The sequence below is a fragment of the Canis lupus genome, chromosome 10, assembly GCF_048164855.1.
Source record: "Canis lupus baileyi chromosome 10, mCanLup2.hap1, whole genome shotgun sequence".
NCBI classification, from domain to species: domain Eukaryota; kingdom Metazoa; phylum Chordata; class Mammalia; order Carnivora; family Canidae; genus Canis; species Canis lupus.
In genome coordinates, this window is record NC_132847.1 from 29,533,925 (window position 1) to 29,553,898 (window position 19,974).

The following is a 19,974-nucleotide window of genomic DNA, read 5'->3' on the forward strand; positions in this document are numbered from 1 at the left end:
CACAGGGGATGTTTGACTCAAGTTAGACAACAAAATCTCTTTCCTGGGAATTGGAGAATTTGAACTTAAGGAAGTAAACATTACAGTGTAGTCTAATACTGACATATGGATGAGAAAGAAAGAAGCCTGTTTCTTCTTTCTCTCAGAAAAAGGCAAGAATAAAGAAGCTTTGCAGAAAAGGGCAGACACAAGAAATGCAGAGACGATACTTCTTCAGATTCTCCAACTTTCCAGTTGCTAGCTTTCGTCTCATTAAGATCTATGTTTTTGCCTTTGGATTTAATGAGACACTTCTATATATCCTTATAATAAAATTCTCCTTTGGTTTAATGCTTGAATTAGTTACTTGTAGTACAAAGAGTCTTAATTAATAAAAAAGAATAAACAGAAGATTACAGAGTATCAATGTTTTAGCCTTTCTCAGTAAAAGTCATTTGGCTTGAATTTAAGGGAAGTTTTTTTTTTTTAATATTTTCAATATTTTATCTTCAGGAAATTGGGGTCCATCTTAAAAGCAATATGTTCATTTGAAATGTTTCTTTGTTTTTTTGAGAAACTATTAATAACCCAAAGGGGCATAATCAATAATATGTCAGAATCAAGGAAATGCTATATATTACTGCAATATACTTAGTGTTCCTCTTTTTTATACTGACATTCCTGGATTTCCAGATTCTTAGACTGTAAGAAATGGCTGACCTACTTTGAGGACTTGTGTCAAAATGATTGTGCTCGTAGAATGGTTGGTTTCATTTCCCTAAGACATCTTATTTGACCTGGGCAAAGTTTTCTTGTATTATTTTCTTCTCTTAAAGTGAAGGCAATAAAAATGAAGACACCTGGCTTGGGAATCTTCACCCATCACTGGAGCCACTGCCACTTGGAAGGAGCCGGTTGTCTCCCTGGACCTGAGGTAAGGTTTCCCACTTAGTGATTCCCTTCTTACAGACTACACCTGCATTTTCATTTTTGCCTGCCCCATTGGATGGTAACAAAAATACTTGCGACTTTTCAGTGTTACTTACCTTAAAATTAAAAAAAAAATCAGGAAACTTCAAATATGATATTGTTTAACAAATACAATGACAATTCTTTGAAATCTGACTGCTTTGGTCCTTAAATAGATACCATTACCTTTCATTACTTAGAACTGCCTCTGAGGATGGTTTGCAATTTAAATACGTAAAACCACTAGAATGAGTAATAGGAAAATCAATCTTTATTCTCTCAGATTAAATAAACTTGCTCATGAAAAATACCTTATGTGGACACCAAAATGTAGCTAGAGCTGTTTTTCTGGAGGTCATTAGACAACAGTGGATAAATCTTTTAAAGTAGGTGATTTCTTTTTGTGGGAAGGCTGATCCATGGGAGCCTAGAAATTCTTGAGTTCATATCCACATTCCACTTCAAAGTGTTTTAGTGGGGAGATGGTGGGCTTTGGAAGCAGAGAGGCTTTTTATGAAGCTTGGCTTCTGTAATAGCTGGCTGTATGTTTTCACACAACTCACTTAACCTCTGAACTTCGGATTTCTCAGCTGTGGCATGGTGGTAATATTACTTATTTTCCGGAATGCTTATAGAGATTAGAGAAAGTGAGAAAAACTGACCAGGGTACCACCTGTCCTGCAATGTATCTCCTCAAAATCGATATCCTATGGATGGGTCTGTGTGGTGGGACCTAAACCACAAGTCTAATCCCTGACAGCAAAGGATATTAGGATTAGATTTTTAAAAAATTCTATGTTGAGAAGGTAGGATTCACAATGTGGAGAATTATCAAAAGATTTTGGCAGCCAAAGATACATGTCCACTCTAATATCTTAGGTATGTTAGAAGCATCTTACTCCTATCTCATCAAGCTGTCAGGGCCAATCCTTGTAATCACAGTAATGGCCACAGTCATCAAGATTCCCAGGGTCTATTTTCATCATGTTGCCACCTAAATTAGCAAGACATAAATTGAAAATATAGCTCATGTTTTACCTTTTTAATGATTTATGAAGGTCTTTTCATATTATTTCCCTTTTTTCTCCTCACAAAAGCCTGGAAAATGGTCATTATGAGCTTCATTCACATATAAGGAAGTTGATCATCAATGAAAGTATATTTTGTTGAAGGTCATTCAGCTAATAATTGCTAGGTCTAAGGGTGCTATAGAGATTTTACCTAAATTGTTGTTTCTAACTCAAAATTTATAAATGGTTAAGAAAACAGACTTTTGGGTCTGATCCTTGTGGGTTCAGATCCTAGCACTGCTATTTATGTCTGCCACTTAGCCTGCTTGAGCTCAAGTTTTCTCATCTGTGATTGATGGTAGCATCTACCCTGTAAGATTATTATGATGATTAGATAAGATACCATAACTGGAGCACTTAGTGCAGTGTCATGGTAGGAAGTGAGTGACTCCTGTGTGATATCATTTCTGTCATCAGGATAATCATCATTTGTATTCTACCACACCACCTTGAGAGAGTTGTGCATGTATATCTCTCATATCCTCATGAATGTGTACTCCAAACAATCCTAGATAGAGGGAGAAAGCTTGTTAATAAAGTGCTCAGGCAGACAGGACTGTAACTCTATTTACTGACTTTTAAATTACTGCCATTTTAAAGTTGTAAGCAGTTTTTTTTTTCTCTAGGAGGGAATATTTATTCACTCTTGAGCAGATTCATTTGGTTGTGGAAAAGGCCACCAAGTGACTCCTTGAAGGTATTTAGATATGTGGTAAAACTCCACTCTATTTGTGTGTCTCTACCAATTTACAAGGTTTCCAAGGAAACTTTGAGTTCTGATGGGACTTGGGCAAAAGCCCTCCTAGGTTAGAGCTCCAGAAATGTTGTCATAAACTGTAAGAAGAAATTGTCCTAAGAAAGGGAGAAATGTGAATGCACAGTCCCAAGTCAACACCAGGGCTGTGACTGTTGGTGAGTGAATTCCTGGGTATAGTTCCTGGGTCATGATGGAAACTATGCTCCAGGATATAGTTTGCACCAGGGAAAAGATGGGTGAGATGAGATAACTAGGAATATAATAACTGAAATTCCAGGTTGAGTTTGAGTGGGGGCATCCATGGTTGAACCTGATAGTGGGGCCTAAGGAGCCACTACAGGGAATGGTGCTGGGGCCATCAGATTTGAGAACCTCTTTGATTTGGGTGATGACATAGTATTCTAGTAACAATAGTGGCAGTGGAAGCAAACGGGTAAGGCTTCCAATTCCCAAGTTTTTCTAGTGCCAGTTTTAATGAACAAAGCTTTTGTTTCCTACTAGTGCCTTCCTGGTTTGGTAATAGTGTCAACATTGGCGGTAAATAAGTCATTTCTTTGGTTTGATTAGACCCTTACCTTCATTCTTACAGCAGGAGAATCCAGACAGAATCTGAGGACTGAGTAAGCTTATTTGGGAATTCTGGTCACATGGAGAAGGGATCTCTTTGTATGAGTGTAGAAAACTTAGATTTTCTGCTAATCTGGATACGTGGGGATTCAATGGCACTGTAATTTGTATATGAAAGAAAAATGTAGTTTTTTTGTTTTGAGCCCACTCTGGTAAAGTCTGGGTTACATATATAAATAGTGATTATGACTGTGCTTGGGAAACAATCAAGTGCTACTGATATTGAAGATGGTGGTATATCAAAAACCAAGGAAAGTTCTCAGACTCATACTAAACAGTGAAAGTGATGATTTTTAGCACACACAAGCTAAGTGCCACTTGGAATTCAGAAAGTGGCTAAACTGTCTTTTAAGGTTCAGCTGCCAAATGGAAGGCTCACAAGAGGGAAAGAACCACATTGCCCTAACTCTGCATTTCTGGGGTAGCCCACAGTTTGAGGGGTCTGCTGAAAGAGCATGGACTCTATAGTCAATTGTAAATGAATTCTAACCTTTCTGAGCCCCACATAACCTTTCTTAGTCCCATTTGCAAAATGGTAATAAATATCCCCTGCCCTTTTTTTTTTTTAGGGAGAGAAAAAGTGGAGGGAGAGACGGGGGGCAAAGGAGAAGGAGGGGCAGAGGGAGGGGGAGAGAGAGAATCCTAAGCAGATACCATGTTCAGTATTGAGCCTGATGTAGGGTTAAATCCCATGACCCTGAGACTGTGACCTGAGCTGAAATCAAGAGTCAGACACTAAACCAACTGAGCACCCCAGGTGCCCCTAAACATACCTCTTATGGCCCTGGTGTGGTATAACACAGGAAGGGGGTCTAGTATGGTATCTAGCGCATGCTGATTTCTTTCATCCCTTTCCCCTTTACTGTGGTCAGTAAGTGCGAGGGAAAGAGGTAGGACTAGAGGCCAGTGAACCCTTTCTTCATGCCACTGGCAGACCTCTGACAGACTTTTCTGTTGATAATTTGATAGTTTTCCCCAACTTCTACAAATGTAACTACTCCTTTGGGGATTGTATCCCTTGAAAATTGCTAGTGGAATTTTGGTGATTTGGACTAATTTACTGGTGTATTATAGGACAAAGTTAATGGGATCATGGGCTCCATTTCCACACTGACAGTTTGCTTGTCATAAAACAAAAATCTGTTTCAGGCCATTGTCTGCCTTCTTCATTCTTGACAGCTGTGGGCCTACAGTCAGTTGGTGAGGGCACTGCAGTGAACTTGCTGCATGCAGTGAAATTGCATTTATCTTGAAGGGGAGGCTGGGGAACAGTGAGGCTGCATAGTGAGGCCAGGCATGGGGCAGCCTGCCATTACCAAGGGACTAAGTGAACCATGACAGACCCTCCAAACCTGTCATTAAATGCCAGTCCGGGAGGAGGGTTATTTTTCAGTTCCATTTTATAAAAGAAAAAGCTGAAGCTCAATGTGGTTAAATGACCTGTTGAAGAAAATCAGGAGCAGAAATAGATAAAATTCCATGGCTTTGGAATCAGAGAGTTATGTACAAGGCAAGAGCCCAAGGCCACACCTCCCTCTTTTCCATTAAGGCAGACTCTTTCACTGCTAAATTTGTCTTGCTTCTTTAGACTTGCACCGAAATTAATAAAGGTCTACTTTCCTAATTGCACAATCAAAATAAATTATGCCCACAAATTAGAAGTCAAGGAAATTGCATGTGCATTTTGGGTGCTCTGATAATGTCCTGTAGTAAATTGTTTTCATATAAATTGCATGCTTAATTAATCGCTTTCAAAAATGCCCATGTATTTTCCTGCAAATACATCTCTGCCTGCAATTCATAAAATACAAAGACAAATTAAATGCTGATCCCCACATAAAAGTGTCGCCCTTGGTGTATCCTGGCTGCGCTCAGTCATTCTGCCCTCTTTCCAGGGAATGCAATAAACCTGGTGAGCCTCTTCCTTTCTGAGTTGCCCCTGGGTATCTGATTCAACATATTTGAGGTCTCTCTTAAATTACAGCCAGACAAGGCAATAAAGTTAATGTGTGCTCCATAACAGGTTGTGCAGAAAATCTGGCTGGCTCAGGTGACTCCTGAGACCTCTCTCGGGCTGAAAGACAGCTCAAGACAGTGAGCTTTGGGAAAGCTAGCCACGCTAAAAACAAAAATAAATACAATGCTCCCCAACATTCAAAATAAAAAAAACTTTCTAGAAAAATGCATGCATTATTTTGATGAAATTACAGAAAAGTATGAAAAAAAGTTGCCTTCCATAATCCCAACACCCAGATATAATCATAGATCATCATGTCCTCTTTGAACAGAATACTAAATGTTAGAAAAATGAAAATGATCATTGGCCGATTTAGTTGATTTGTTTAGGAAATTATTTTTAGTGATGAGTTTGGGCTTGTGCAATTTTCATTAGTTAGAGAATATGTCCTCTATTTCCAACTCCCACATACAGTATGCCTCAGTAGGCAAAAGTTAATGTTTAGAAACGACCCTAGTGTGGTTTGCCTGCTGCAAATCCTTCTGCTCTGATTTCTAGAAAGGAATTGTGCTAACTAACAGAAAGTGAAGGGAACGCTTTGCTAGATATTAGAATTTATTTGCCAAAAAGAATTCAGTGCCCGAAAGCTTTGTTTTAAAAAATATTTCCACCCATGTTTTTGATACAGGAGCCCTTCCTCTGGCTTCCCCTTCAAGTGACTGCTCACCTAGTATTATCTGAGGGGAGAGGTGACCCAGCAGAGCCACCCTCATCAGCCAGCACAGCTTGCCTTGAGCTGATAATTCTTGCTGCTGGAACTTAAGGGCTTGTCTTTGGAAAGCAAAGAAAACACAAGTTAGAAGGTGCTGAGATGGTCCAGTTTGTAGGGTGTTTGGGCTTAATGTGATTATTTATTCCTATGGAGTCATGACTTGTTCGGTGAAATTGTAATGGAAGAGTCAAAATGAGGATGGAAATCCATTTGAAGTGTTATTTCCAGTGATCACCAAAAACAACAATCAAAACAAAACTGAATACCCTCCACTGATGTATTTTTGTAGATGTTGTGAACTTAGCTTTGCTTCTGGCTCCAGTGCTAATTCTGGATGCACCATGGGAAACTTGGCTTTTATAGGGACCAGTTCCTCCCTCAAAAAGCAGCATCTGAACTGTTGTTTAGAGTTAAGAAGCAGCCATCCCCACACACCAAGCCAATGACTGTACTGAGAACTGTGGTTGACTCAAGCACCTATGGAGGCAGAGGTCCTTTCAGGCTCTACTAAGGTCTGAAAGGGAAGTTGTTTTAAAGTTGATTCTGCTGTGGGCTCTACAAATGTACCAAAGTGAGGAAAAAGGTGACCAGAGGAAATTCGAGATCAAATTATATATAACTCTCATTCCTTCTCATTCTTGCATAACAGAAAAAGAACAAAATGAAGAGCCAAATCATTAACTATTACCTCAATAAATTATTTTGTCATAAAATGTTAAAGAGTATAAATATTTATTCATTTGAGATTTATGCACGTGGCATGTGCCTGAGCATGTGAGTACACATACATGTTGAATGGAGTATTGATTCTTAAAAAATTTTAAATCGAAGTATAGTCAACACACAGAGCTACATTAGCTTCAGGTATATAGTGATTTGACAACTCTATATGCTCACATGTGTAGCTACTATCTGTCACCAGGAGTGTTAATTCTTTTTTTTTTTTTTTTTTAGGAGTGTTAATTCTTGATAAGCTTATGAAATTAGCAAAGTTTATATTGGGTATTTTTCTAAACCATCTTTTTTTGGTCATTCTTTGTCTTTCTTGGCCTGTTAAGCCCCATATTCCCATTTCCTTCTCCAACCATCCCATCGAAGCTTGTTTTTTGTTTGATGTCAGTGAGTATCCAGTAGATGAAATGGGTTTTGAATGCAAATATGCTCTTCTTTGGAAATTTAAAATCTGTAAGCATGATGTTTTACAATTATTCTGTGTAAAATATCTAGCACAGAAGCACACTAATGCCCATATAAATCCAGTGGTTTCCAACTTGGTAATGTTGGTCCTTCTTACAGTCTGGACCCTCAGGCCTCGTAAGGGTAAAATGATGAAATTTTCTCTGAGGAGAGGTGATTCTCTTTCCACTCTCCCTTTCTTAGGGTGTCTCCTTGAAAACATAATAGGCTCAATAAGAGGCCTGACCTTTCGATTTTACAATGCAAAATCATGGGCCTTCTGACCTTTGGAACTGTAAATACATACCTCTGAAATTACTCCCTCCAGAGACGTACAGGAGAAAATGACAAGGTGCATCCATTTATCTCTCAAGCAGAGAGGAGAAATTGTCATTGTTTTTTCCATTCCATTCACTGTATAAATTTGTGTGAAATTCTATCTGTACTCTGTAGTCACTTTTGTCCTATTTTACATGTGTGTAAATCTGATAATGCCTACTTTTTAATAATTGCACTTATTCTCTTTTATATTAATATGGATGAGTCTTTTGTTGGCAGGATTATTTTACTTCCCCAAAAGCCTACAGCAGCTTTCTAAGTATAGCTATGCCTGTGGGCTTCTGGGTACTTCTTTAGAAAAGAGATGTTTGAGTGTGGAATGATTAATATTACATGCATTCAGATGGTGATATAGCTGGAAATACATCCCTGTGGTTGCCCATGACTGCTGGCAGGCTCTTACATTTTGGAAGGAGTGAATATGCTTAGGATTTATAGACGTTCTAAAGAGAACCAGTGCTTTAGAAAGAGGAGTTTCAATTACTTTTGGTGCATTGTAGGTACTCAGTAAGCATTTGTCGAATGGATGAATGTGGTGAGTGTGAGGTAGGTTTACTAGAGGTCTGTCTTTTCAAGGTAGTGAGGGACCTCTTGGGACAAGGGCATTGGTGTGATGAGCTTGGCTTTGTTGTAACCCAGTCTTGGTTGTCAGAGGAAAGGGATTTTCCAGGTAAAGTGTGAAGGCTGCCAACTCAAATCTCTCTCTCTCTGGCCCAATTTCAGGAATTCATTTCTGGTTCAATAGAGATAATTTATGTGGGTAAAATATGACAAACTTACTCCACTAAAAACATCACAAAGCAGAAGAGCAGGAGAGAGTCTGTTTTCTGGCTCCTCTTGAGTAGGTTTCACGTAGCAGAGAGGTAAGCGTCATCTTTCCCTTCCGTCTCTGTGGGCCAATGCTTAGCACATTGAGGGCTCTGGTGTGGTGCCAGAGGTGACATAGCTGCCTGGTAGGAGGACCCTGATTTGTGAGCACATATGAAAACTTCCCTGGGACTCCTAGAGATATATGGGACACTAAGGGATTATTGCATAGAAGACTCTGGTCCTGTAGCAACAAGTGAAGTCTATGTGATTTGAGTTGTCATTGTCACAGTAACTATTATCATACTTTCAGATGGATAAGTCCAAGGTGAATTTGTATTTTAAAAATAAATATCACATTCTTCCATTACTCTCTTTAGACAGGAAACCTTAGCACTTGAACTCAGATTCCCTTGTATCTGTTTAAACTGCAATAACAAGATAAAAATTCAGGTTTTCTCAATCCCAAGCCTGTTATGAGCACAACAATGCAGTCTGCCTGGTGCTAATGAAAAATAATATTCTGTATACCCTTTTCCTTAGACTTTTAAATTTCACTGTTTTTAGTAGAGACAAAGGAATATGATTTCACCATGATTCTCTAACACCTGCTTCCAAACCAGGATTTCAAGGCAGCTAGTTCATGGCCTTTACCTCTATCTCTCCCGCTCCTCCTCCCCACTTCCATCCCTTGTTAAAATTTTTAACTCCACCGCCAGACACCATATGAAACTGAGCTCCATGCATCTGTTTTTTGTCATCCCAGTTGACAGTATATTTTCAGAACTCTGGAATTTCTGCTGTTGCTTAATCTTATTTCTGGGAGCAGAATCTATGAAGCTAGAGCAGGAAGCAAAGTCTGTACAGTTTTCTCTGGGATTCTGTCCTAAATTTTGCCTCTTGGAGGGGTGGGGGCAGCTGTCAGTTTAGGTCTGTCAGACTATGTACAGGGTTCCCTGGAAATTCCAGCAATAATGGGACAATGACTTGTTAGGTCTCTGACAGTGGTTGAGAGTGGAGGGTTGGGTGGAACCTACGAAGAAGGTGTCTGGTTTGAGTGAGTCCCAGTTTTGGAACAGGATATAGAAAATCAGAACCAGACAATAGTGGAAATGCAGGAAGCATGGCACAAGTGTAAAATTAATTGCAGGAGTTTACTCAGTTGTGTAAGTCAGCTTTCTGAGACCCGTAAATTATTGCTCAGAGAACGCAGAAGAGAAGGCAAATTATTATCAGGCAGGCATATAGCTCTTCAGACACATAATCAATTTAAATAGGATTTTCTGAACAATATACAGTACTGTCCTTCATTCTCCAAGAGGGTGTTTCTTACTGGGAGTGGGAGTAGGTGTAGGGTGAAGCGCATAGGCTTCAGTGCCACAAGATCCACAAGTGTCATGAGTATGCTGATTCATGGCAAAATCTTAATGTTTTCTGGCCTTGGCTTCCTGTTCTACAAGATGGGATTAAAAACCACCATATTATCTATCTCCCTGGATTGCCGTGAGGAGCAAATACATTCCCATGTGAAAGAGACATATGGTAGCCAAATAGCTGATCTGCCAGACCTGATCGGCTTCTACCCAGCTCTCCACTCTCAACCACCTTTAGAGGCCTAAGAAATCCTGGTTCCATGATTACCAGGAAGTTCCAGGGAACCTGGTACATGACAGCCTGAGACTTGACAATTGCTCCCACTCTTGTGCAAAGCAAAATTTAGGACAGGATCGCAGAGGGTTCATAGACTTTGTTTCTTGCTCTAGTTTCATAGATTCTGTTCCTGGATGTCAGCTTAAACAACAGTAAAAATAGTAAAACGCTGCCCTGAAGGTGGTTCTGTGACATGTTGTGCTCATGGATAGAGCCCAAATAGTACCCAGATGCCACCTCTACTCTTTCTTTCCCAAGTGGAAGAGATTCTAGTCACTTGAGATATCAGTTGCTTCTTGAAGAACTTGGTACCTTTGGTGGCTTTGCCTCTTTCAGGCCTTTGACCAAATGCAGAATAATTTTGTGGTAGATGTCAACTTTTCATTAAATAAATTGTCCATGAAGTTCCTTAATGGTCAGGTTCACTCTACTCCTCAAAGCCTGTTTCCTCATCTGTAAATGGGTGGTATAATGACCATATGGCAGGCTTACTGGAAGCATTAAGTGAGGAGATGCCTGGCCTGTCAGTATGTTCCACAAGTATTAGTTTCAGTTTGAATCTCTATGTAACTTTTTTCCCCTCAGCATTAAATTTTCGTTATGCTTTATTTTCAGTAGTTAATGAGTGTTTGTGACTCCTTATGTCTGTAGCTAAAAGCTAGATTATAGATTAGTTGTGATAAATACTACTTACCCTAGATTTTCTGCTACAGTGATTTCTCCTTTCAGTATTATCTCTTTGTTCTACATCTTTTGTTCTTTTTATCCTTGTTTTAATGATTCTATTGTATGTGCCATGGGGTTTGTTTTTTCCTTAGAAGCAACACAAACTTTAATGGAACCAGGGACATAAAAGTACTAAATAAAATGAAGGAAAAAAACGAAGGACAGAAAGGAAGGAGGGAGAGGAAGAAAGGAAGGAAGGAGAGAAGGAGGGAAGGAAGGAAGATAGACTGATCTTTTTGGCTCCCTGTGGTCCTGAACTCTTTTTTTGTGAATATTTTTCAGCGAATGTTTATAATTGAAATCAGCTGCTGGGCTTCTTGACAGCTGCCTCTGCCTCCATGTGTGGCTGTTTCCATGGACAGTTTGTTGGAAGGTGGGCTTTCAGGTCTCATCAATAGGGTTGCCCCTTTCCTTTTACCTTGAGCTCCTTTCTTTCAGCCAAGCAGGCTGCTCCATCAGTTGTTTTGTTGGCAGTCTTGCCCCATGCTTGTCCAGCCTGGCAACTCCAAGCTAAGTTTAGCAATGTCCCCATCTCCCTATCCCCACATACTGTTTGTTGATAGGGGGACTGATTGATACAAAATTAGGCTTGATTAAAGACTTAAGTGTAGATTAATATATGAGATCAGACATTCCCTGCTGAAGGTAAATCACCCTCTTTAGCAAAAAGTTATCTATTATCTTGTTCTTAAGGTGGGATATCTGTTCTTGACAGAGGGACAGGAACAACTGTTTGGCTTTACTGTAAGTTCGTGAACTCAGAGAGAGAGCCTTCTCAAACTCAACATAAGGTGAATGTGAAAGGAAAGGTTAATGCCCTTTTCCTTATATGATACATAACTCATTCTACAGTTTATAAATGCTATAATCATTTCTCCTATTTTTTTTCAGTGTAAATATTGAATGGATGGGTCTTGGCAGGAAGAGGGAACCAGGGTGGCAGATTTTCCTGGCTGCCAGTATCAGGCATCTTAATGATGGAAAATGGATTAAGGAGAAAGCATATCAATACACAAATGCTGAGTCTTATATAGAAACTGAAGCAAGTTGCCAGAGTGCCCTGGGTTGCGTACTCTTGGAGCAGAGCAGCCAAGCCCTGAGGGGCCTCCTAAAGGAAGAGTCAGAAATAGAAGCAGACACACTTGCTGTCAGAAGGCACAGAGTTCTCTGGGGAATGTTGAAAGCGTCAGGGCGACCTATATTTTCCATTTTGTTTCAGGTCTTCTGGTAAGGGTCTTGGAATTCTTGTCCTAAATCTACTTGTCATTTGATTGTAAATGGGCAGGGGTGGAGTGGTGGGGATGAATGTATGTGTGTGTGTGTAGACAGTGATTTGTGTTCTAATGTCCTTAGTGATTGTTAATGTTTCACATTCTTCATTTTGCCTTTAGGATACTATGTGTTTGCAGGAAGACCATAACTATCCAAGGACCATCCTCATTAATCTCCCTATCAAAATATGGCTAGCAGGAAGTACCACCTACAAAGCACATAGCATCTTAAAGGCAAAATGAAGAATGTGAAACATAACAGCCGTTAGGGAAGTAGAGCACACAAATCTCCCTCTGTCACATACACACACATTCATTGCCTCAACCCCACCCTTCTGCCTATTTATAATTAAATGGCAAGCAGATTTAGGATAAGAATTTCAAGAGCCTTATCAGAAGACCTTAAACAGAATGAGGAAAAAGTTATTATATAATCACATAATTTATATAATATATAAATATAAATAGTGTATTATATATACATGCACATGTATAGTTTGTACACAGTAGCTGTTATTGTTAAAGTTAGAGTCTATTTAAATGTATTATTTCATTGTGAAATAAAAAGATGGTGGCTGGCATAGTGAGTTGAGCTTGATTACAGCAAGTCCTGCCTATTTTTCTACTTGTGGGTTCTTCCATGATTAACCTCACTAGTTGCCATATTATGCTCTCAGAGTAGATTCATCAACTGTCCATTACACATTACCACATACAGGTGCACACACACATACACTTAGCCAGTCACATTATCACCTGCTCATTCATGCCAGAAATTCCTTTAATAAGACACAAAACCTGAAGGGACTATGCATTAGCTTCTGTCTACCTAGTGTGACTGTGTGAAATAAGATTTCCTGAGAGCAGTTTCTAAGGGAGAGATGGCATTGGGCGTTTGAGTAGTAATAATGCCTTTCATTTGAATAGCATTTTATAATGTGCAGAATATGTTCACATATCTCAGTTATCCTTACCTGCTAAGATTGGGTCTTTTTGGAGGTTCCTCCCATCTTCCACTAGATTCCATCCTGGAAGCCCCCCTGGAGCTTAGTTGTTTTTATTCCGTAAAGCTGCTGTAAGACTTTAGCCTTTGTCCATCTGTTGGGTATTTCTTCTTTCTAATACAGGCTACTAAAGAAGCCTTCACAGTGACCCTCTCCACTAAAATCATGGTGAAGGCTCCATCCCTCTCCCAAGACTTAGATCACAAAGTCAGTGCATGTAGACCTGTTAGGAAGAGGTAGAGGGATTACTTTCTCAGTTTTTAAAAATGCCTTTTGGAGAAACCAATGTAAGATAAGAATTATCTCAATAGATTTTCCTACCACAACCCTGAACAGGTAGATGCAGTCTTTTGTGAGCAGTTCTCTCAAGTTAAATCATAATGTCAGAGGATAGCAACTATGGCTTTATAAGGTTGGACTACAAGAAGCAAAGGTATCCATATCGCCTGAATTATTTAGGCTCAGAAGGCAACTCTGCAAGCTCCATTGCTGGTCTTTATACACACACACTACCTGAGAGAGTGCAAACTAGGTTTCTCAAGACTGAGGCCTCTATTTCTAAATGTCATTTAGATTGCATCATATGGATAGAGTGAGGGACTTCATATTAATTTTTAATTGAACTTATTTGCCTCCCAAACTTGCTTCTTTATGCTGGTTTATCATGGTCCATGGCATTGCTATCTACTCAAGCAATTGATAAAACTACAGCATCACCTCTGCCATTTTGCTTTTGTTCCAAATATCCCTTGAAAACCCAATTTAATCTTCTCCATGAAGTTTTCCACAAGCACAAGACTTTTTTATTCTTCTATTAACATATTTGTTAACAAGTCCACTATATATGTCTTGATTTCTCTTTCCCTATTGTCTTCCTTCCACTTGAGGTCCTTTGGTGCAAGTCTTAATGCCTTTTTCACTTTTGTATTCTTCTGCCACCAAGTACCTAACACAGTGTCCTATACATAGCCTGGGCTCATGAAGTTTTCTGCTGTTCTAGCAGCAGGTGTTAAGATAAATAAAATAACTTAAGCTGTTCTCATTGTTATCTTGACAGCACTCTGAAATGGCTTTCTTTGACAATCTAGCCTCTCGAAATGGAATGCTTTCTATAGAGTTTAGATTGCAGGGTACCCCCATGATGCCCTGTGCTCCATGTTTATACTGCCTTCTCCCTGCTGTATAGGTCTCTCACTTTCTTCCCAATGGTTGTGAAATTTACAACAAAGGGAGGAGAGAGGCAGGAAGGCCATGATTTGTCGGTTGTTGCTCTCATACATTGATTCCCTGAAATGTGTTGTAGGGCTTCTTGTGTTACCTTACAGGAGATGGCTTCTACTACATGCCACCTCCCTGGATAAACTGTTTGCCCTCTTGTAGACACAGGTTTTAAAGAATCATATTGTAGATTCTTAAAGGTATTTATACAAGATGGCCTCCTAGATCCTCAAGATCCTGTTAAATGTGCCACTTTTGAGCTCAACTCAGCTGGGAAATCTTTTCTTTTGTACAAACTTGGGAAAAATCAATATAAATAGCTGTGAGATACTGAAATGAATCCCCACTCACCTCTGCTGTTTCTTTACATGTCATCTGATTCCTCCTGAAATAAAAATGGTTTTTGCTTTCACGGAATATTTTACAACACCAGCTACAGTGGGAACAATTATTTTTCTCTTGGAAGAAAGTAAATTATAATCTCTGAGTTATTCAGATAATGAAGGTGAAAACTTAGTTTCTGGAAGACCTAAGGGTTGTGTGGTTTGGGTTAAAGGATCCCCTGGTGGGTATCTATGGTGACATCTTTCCACCCTCCTGGAATGTGAGTCATGGACTTCTCACAAAATAATGAGACTGTGTAAGCACTGACCTCTAAGACAGCTCATTGGAAAAAAAAATCCCTCTTCACAGAATGTTTATAAAGAGACTATTTGGCTGTTAAGCAAATACAGTATTTAATAGGCCCAGAGTGATCTGCTTACATGGGAACCTATAACAATCAGAAAAAGACCATAGCAGAACATTAAGAAATTAATATGTGGCTTAGACAAGCAATGATCCTTGAAGAGAAAAACAGTTTGTGGAAGTCAAAACAAATGCCACCTGCCACAGTGACTCTAGGGGAAGATCTAGAGTATGGTCTCTTCTGGAGTAAAAGCAGTTTTCTAGTACCTTGAAGAGCCAGCTGAGGTGGAACACTGGAAGAAGGAGTCAGCTCTTTGGTTGTTCCCTGGGTAGTCATCTCGTAAATCAATGGAAATGACATTGTACAAGTTTTAGCAGCTGGTGTTTTTATGCCACCCAGCACATTCCCAGTTCTGTGGCACCCTCTAGATTTACATGGAACCTCAGAGGACCTGTGAGAACCACATTACTCATTTAGTGTACTTACACTGTGTCAGCCTCAGCATCCATGTGCTTAATGTACATCACTTTGTCCAATGGAAGGTATACATATCTATAATCTCCATTTTATAGATAAGAAAATGGGAGCCCACAGAGGATAAGAGACTTGTCTAAGGTCTCATAGCTCTTCAATGGTGGAATTAAGACTCAAACATTGGTTCTTTTTAGTTAAAAGCCACTGAATTAGAGCTCTCACTATATGGTGAGCAGAGAAAGGTCAGAGTTGCTGGATAAGTAACTTCATATGAACAAGTCATTGTGATGGTACAGACATGCTAGTGAGATTGAAGAGCATCATCTTTGGTGATCTCCAGGGACAACAGCCTTTCTGAGTTGACGTGAATTTTCCTGACCCTTGCCACTACCACAGTGACATAGAACAGCAGATAGTTGAGTATTTGTTGATTTGAGATGTTTGCCTTCTAAACAAACTTCCATATGACAAAATTCCCACATGAAACAGCAAATTTACAATATATTATGTAATTGCATTCTAGGACAAAATAATTGTGAGGGGAAAAAACTAACATATAATTTTTCCCAGGTGTGACATTCTTCCGTTAATTTGTTCAGGTCACAGACTTTGTTTTGCAAATGGAGATAATGGGTGATGGGGAAAAAAAATTAAACTGGTTTTCCCAATAAAGCTTGAAAAGAATGTTTGAGAAGAGACAAGTATAGATGGTCTGGAGCTTGGTAGAGATGGAGAGAGCAGATTTGGAACAGCTGTGATGATGAGTGCTTGGGTGGGGTGTGGAGAAGAAAAGAGAATCCTTTAGACATCAGTTATATCATGGTCATCTAAGCTTTTCTAGAATTGATTTTTGCTTCTCTTGGATGTGGCACTCCTAGGAATTGCCTGTGAGGCATCCAGGTAGTGGTTATTTAAACTAGGTTATTAGAAATGCTATCCTCACCTGTACACAGCCCTTTGTAACTTAGTAAGCATTATCACCCTCGATTCTCACAATAATACTAGGATGTCAGGAGGAGCAATACAAGCAAGTTCATTTCACAGAGGGGTTCATGGAAGTTTTAGAGACATTCCTGCAATCAAAGCCTTTTAAGAAGCCAGGCCAGTACAAGAGCCCAATTCTCTGATACCTCTGCTAATGGGCTCCTCTGAAGGCTTCTTTTAAGAATACAAAAGCAAAAGGCCATATTGGGTCAGTTCAGTGGTTCACCCCACCAAATATTTCATTTGAACAGTCTGGACCCAGGGATATTTTGCAAAGGAGTATGGCAGCTGCCTCTGTAATATCAAAAGTTGAGAGTGCATCCAGACACCTCAAACCTCTTCAACAACCAGTAAGATATTGGGCATCACAAATTTTCCAAACCCTTCTTGAACCTATTTTCATTCTTGGCTTGTTCAAGTCTTTGGGAGTAACAAGTTCCACATGTTTACCACCTGCTGTGTGAAGAAGTACTTCCTTTGGTTATTATTTTAAATGACTGCTTTCCAGGCTTAAGTGCTCCAGTACCCAAATACCTTTCCCAAGCAGTTATAGTCCCCAGGATGCAATGTCTGTCTGGCTCACAGCCCTTGGCATGCACGCTTCTGCTGCTGTTGAGGTACACGTGGTAGTTTTATTTGCAGTATCACAGCATGAGGAAGTATGTGCCCATGGGCTTGCTTTTGGGGTACAAATACTGCCTATATCCTGGAGTAAAAGTTGGAATGTGACTTTCCCCACAGTGCCCTGACAACTTGAAAATGTTAAAGAAAGATCATATTATGAAACTTTTCCCTTTTCTGTGACTATGTCCTTCTGAAAACCTTCACTGTTCTAAGGAATTCCATGCTACTCCAAATGAAATAACTACAAAATCATACTTGTGTGAATGTGCTATTCCGGTTTGAATCCTTTCTAGCAACTGACCTTGCTAATGTGAACATGTTCATATGGTTAAGATTAATGAGTCAATTATTTTTATACAAGCTATCCTTCATGTAGGCTGTTTTCCTTGACTTGACTATGTTAATTAATAAAAAGCATTCAATCCTCCTTCCATTGCAGTTTGTGGTTAATCAGGCGCAATTATCAATAAGGTTATGGTGAATGTCTGTGTGCTCAGGCACCTCTAATGAAAATAAGATATATTTGGCTATGAAGAGAAGTACTTAAAGTTTCTCTTCAGTGAGTGCTTCCAGAAGGAAATAAGGCTATGGATCTTGGAAGGCACAGGCTGCCATTATAAATATAGTTGTGTTTTTAATTAAATAAATACTGAAACGAATGTGATTGAATATGAGATAATCCATTCATGTGGATATTATTTCATGTCATGCCTTAAATTAATACTTCCTAGGGCTTGGCTTGGCTCTTGCTAGTTGAAGAGTGGAGTGTGCAATAAATACATAAATACACAAAGGCTTGCATGCTCGCAGTCTACCTGCACCAGAGCTGTGAAGTGACAACATTGCTTTAGGAAAGTCCAAGATAAAATTTCAGAGTTGCAGAGAAATTTGGGTAGCAATTACTTATGTCATCAAAGATTTCCTTGCTCTGTGGGTGGTTGTAAAGGAGTAAATTTACATAAAGCAGTTTGCTTAGTGACTGGCATATAGTAAGCAGTTAGAATATTAATCATATTTATTGTTATTACCAATGTGGGTTTTTTTTTTTTTTTTTTTTTTGGCTTCACAAAAAGTCATTTTTCACAGTTTAGGAGGCTGGGAAGTCCAAAATCAAGGTGTTGTCCAATTTGCTTCCTGGTGGTTTGCAGATGGCCATCTTCTCCTTATATCCTCCCATGGTGGAAAGAGAGATCATCTCGTTTATGTCTCTTTTACAAGGGCACTAATCCCATTCATGATAGCTCTATCCTCATGACCTCCCAAAAGCCTCACCTCCAATAATATCCGATGGAGGATTAGGACTTCAACATATGAATTTCGTGGGGATACAAAAATTTAGTTCATTACACAATTATTACCAATGTTCCCTCTTACCACTTTTAATATATGATTTGATTATCATGTCATTTGTGAGGACAAACTCATATGTGTCTTAAAAGGGGACACAACTCTTATATGAAATGAAACATGCTTGAAGATGGTTTATTTTTAAGATGAGATAGTTGAAACAAGTGTTTCAAGACCCTATTGTGGTTGGTAGATATCAAGCCTTTAAAAAAGTAGTAAGTTGAATTGATAAATTTCTGGACTTGTGTGTTTTAGGATGGACAGGTGAACTTAGTGAGTGATTAGTTTGGCTTCATTTATAGATTAAAATACTATGGATTTTAAAATGTCATTAGCTTTTGAGACTGAGGATATTTGCAAATACTGAATTGTTATTTAGAGGAGAGATATTTCTTTAAAGCTGTTTTTATATACATATAGAATGAATGGCTGTTACTAAATTTTTACTCCTGTCTGCTGCCATTGAAATTATCTTAATTAAGGACAATGATTCATTGCCCAGGGAGAGGTAAGGCATGGTATGCTTGTGGAAACAAGACATTCGGTTCATCCTTCGGTGTAAATGACTGCTACTAGAACCTTTCCTAGTTGCCCTTCATGATGGGAGAGGGGGAGACAGAAGAAGGATATGAGAAGCTAAAGAAGAGTTTGGGAAGCTGAGGACAGACCTCACAAACTTAATAAGACCAGTTCATTATATCTCCAAGAGTGCAGGATTGCCAAAGAGGTTGAAAAGCTTCCTGTGACATCACTCACTCAGAAGGCATTTATTGAACACCTACTCTAGTCTAGCGTGTGTGCTGAGAGCTGGAGTTATAATAATAAAGCATTGGTAAAGTTCCTGCCTTTAAGGCCTTGCAGTTTATCGGAGGCGGATGGGACAGACGTCTAGGGAAATGCTGCATTAGGTAAAGCAGTGCCACATATAGTGGGACACAAGTAAAAGAATGGTTGATTTGACATGAGGTCGCAGTGGTGTATTACATCCAGCTTGTATCAGTTCATGAGAGCTGACTATGGATATCTCTTTCCAACTATGTGTTCAGTGCTGTCATGTAAGTAGCTTAAAGTCTACCTTAGAGGGAATAGTAACACTGCATCAGCTGGCAAATACTACAAATTAGGGTCCCCCCTCCACTACCTGCAGGGAGCTAGTTGTGAAACATTTATTAGCATGCTATTGCCTGGGGGTGTAGAAGGGATATATAAGGAGAGGTATTACAGAGAAAGGGATTATTGGGCTGAATCTTGTAGAGCAATTAGACAAATAGCCATTGTTGTATTTTTAGGAGAAGAGTTTGAGGAGGTTTTTTTTGAGGGGGATGGGGTAGGAAATTTTTTTTGAGAAAATAGGGGAAAATAGAACTTGTATCAGATACATTTCTGATGATTATAAAGTTTTATTGTTTTTAAAAAAACTTCTTTTGTTTTCATATTCTAACTTAAACTCTAGTTAGCATATTACAGTGCAATATTGTTTTCAGGAGTAGAATTCAGTGGTTCCTTACTTACATACAACACCCAGTTTTAATCAT

The 19,974-nt window shown here is 39.2% G+C and overlaps 1 long non-coding RNA gene across 1 annotated transcript in view; it reads left to right on the forward strand.

The window, feature by feature from the left end:
* Positions 1-820: 820 nt before the first annotated feature.
* LOC140640902 (uncharacterized) overlaps positions 821-19,974 on the forward strand; it is a 60,821-nt gene continuing 41,667 nt past the window's right edge. Inside the window, exon 1 of the long non-coding RNA XR_012037506.1 lies at positions 821-913. This is a non-coding gene — a long non-coding RNA (uncharacterized lncRNA). The remainder of the gene's footprint in view (positions 914-19,974) is intronic.